Here is a 1,980-nt window from a genome sequence, read left to right on the forward strand (position 1 = left end):
GGAAAAACTCGACCTAGGTCGTGGGAATAGTTGTCTTGGCCGTTCTATAGAGAAAAGAGAGAAGAGAGAGTGTTCTTGAGGGGATTTGGAGATTCTAAGCTGTTTTGGTGAGATATGTCCTTGTGGAGTGGAGATCTTGTGCTAAGAACAAAGGAGAAGGCTTCTAAGGGTTGGATTCGTCGTTGTTGGGTCAGAATCTTCCTGCAAAAGAGGTGAGTGCATGACCATGGCTTATATAAGCCTGAGAATCCTTTGTTTGCTTGATTTGTTGTGTTTTGTGGCGTTGTTCTTGTTTGTGGTGGTTGTGTTATGGTTCTGATAGGTTCTTGAAGCTTTTGGGTGAGTTTGGAACGGATTGGAGATGATTGGAGATGGAGATTCGACGATCGGTTTCGAGCAGAACGTGTCTGCGGGGTCGGTGTCGATCAACACCAAGTGGGTGTCGGCCGACACCATATCTGGGCAAGTGTCGATCGACACCTACCTGGTGTCGGTCGACACCAACTTGTTGATTCGTGATTTCTTGGTTTGTTGTGTTTGTTTGTTGTTTGTTAAACATTGGAATCTCAGTTGCTTGTGTGTATAGCCTAGTAGATGGGAGGATTGCCTCACTAAGTATTTATGATAATACTTATGCATCTCAATTGTTGTTTGTGGTGTGCAGGTATGTGACGTGGAATCATGGCAATGAGGAGGAGGATGATCTAGGGTCTCGTTTGTGTGTTGGTGGTTACATTGTTTATGTGGGAACCTTGGATAGAGTTATGCTAGGTTGTTGGATAGATTTGTTAGGAGTGTTATTGTACTGATGATGTATTGGTTTGGTATGTTTCCGCTGTGCTTAATGGTTATTGCTGGTTTAATGATGAGTGGTCGTTTGGGTTGGTTAATTAAGTAGTATGGGATGCTTAATTATATATATTGTATTTATTATAAAAAAAGGGTCGGGTTGTTTCAATTTGGTATCAGAGCCTTTACGTTCTAGGATGGTTAAGTGGATGGTTAGAGCGGTTAGGAATTTAATTGGGTGAATTATTTTTCTGTTGCTTGATACATGTTGTTGTGAGATGGAAATTGATTATGAGTAGTTAGTCAATTTGTTTGTGGTATGGAGTCCTAGTATCATCCTCTTCGAGCCTTCAATGAGATTCCACGGTAAGTGATTTTGTGTGATGTTATTTGTGTAGTGTTTTTAGCTTCTGTGTGGGAGGTGCGATTGGCTATTGAAAGTTGTTGGAAAGTGGTCGATCACGCCGGTATCGGGAAATACCGTTGGCGGTGATTGGTGGGAGTGGATGCTTTGCAAATGAAGTTCTATTGGATTTTTGACTGGTGTGTCATGTGGAAAGGAATTTGCGCGGGACTTCTAAAATTGGAAAGTTTCCATAAATGGAAATTTTCTAAAAATAGAAAGTTTTTCGGGAGGTAGAAGTTGTCCATTTTTGGAAAGGGTGCGGAGGGACATCCAAAGTGTTTGAGATATTTGGAGTGAGGCCTGGGGGTGGCCATGGCAGTGGTGATATTCTGGGAGAGAGTATGGTGTTGGTAGGACATTGAGATGTTCTACGCGGATCACGGGGGGATGGTCCCGGTTGGAGAAATGCTTATAGACATTATGAACGTTTGCAATAAGGGTGGGGAGTCCTGAACAACTCATGAGGAGATGGGGGTTCTCCTGAGGGGACGGGGGGTTCCCTAGATACCGATAGCTCGAGGGACTGTGGTCCTGAGGGTGGCAGAGGAGATGGGGGTTCTCCTGAGGAGATGGGGGTTCTCCTGGTACCGTGATCTTAAGGGTGACGACCCGAGGGTGAGACGGTATGGCTCAAAGACGGGGGGTCTGAGAGTGTGATCGGTATGGCTTGAAGGTTGCGACCTAAGAGCAGATGAGTTGGTGGCAAAGTGTCAAGGACGTGGAGATAAGCATGGTAACCGGATGTGGATTTATGAGACTGATGGGGGTTCAATCTCAGGGTTACG

This window comes from Camelina sativa, chromosome 10 (assembly GCF_000633955.1).
Source record: "Camelina sativa cultivar DH55 chromosome 10, Cs, whole genome shotgun sequence".
NCBI classification, from domain to species: domain Eukaryota; kingdom Viridiplantae; phylum Streptophyta; class Magnoliopsida; order Brassicales; family Brassicaceae; genus Camelina; species Camelina sativa.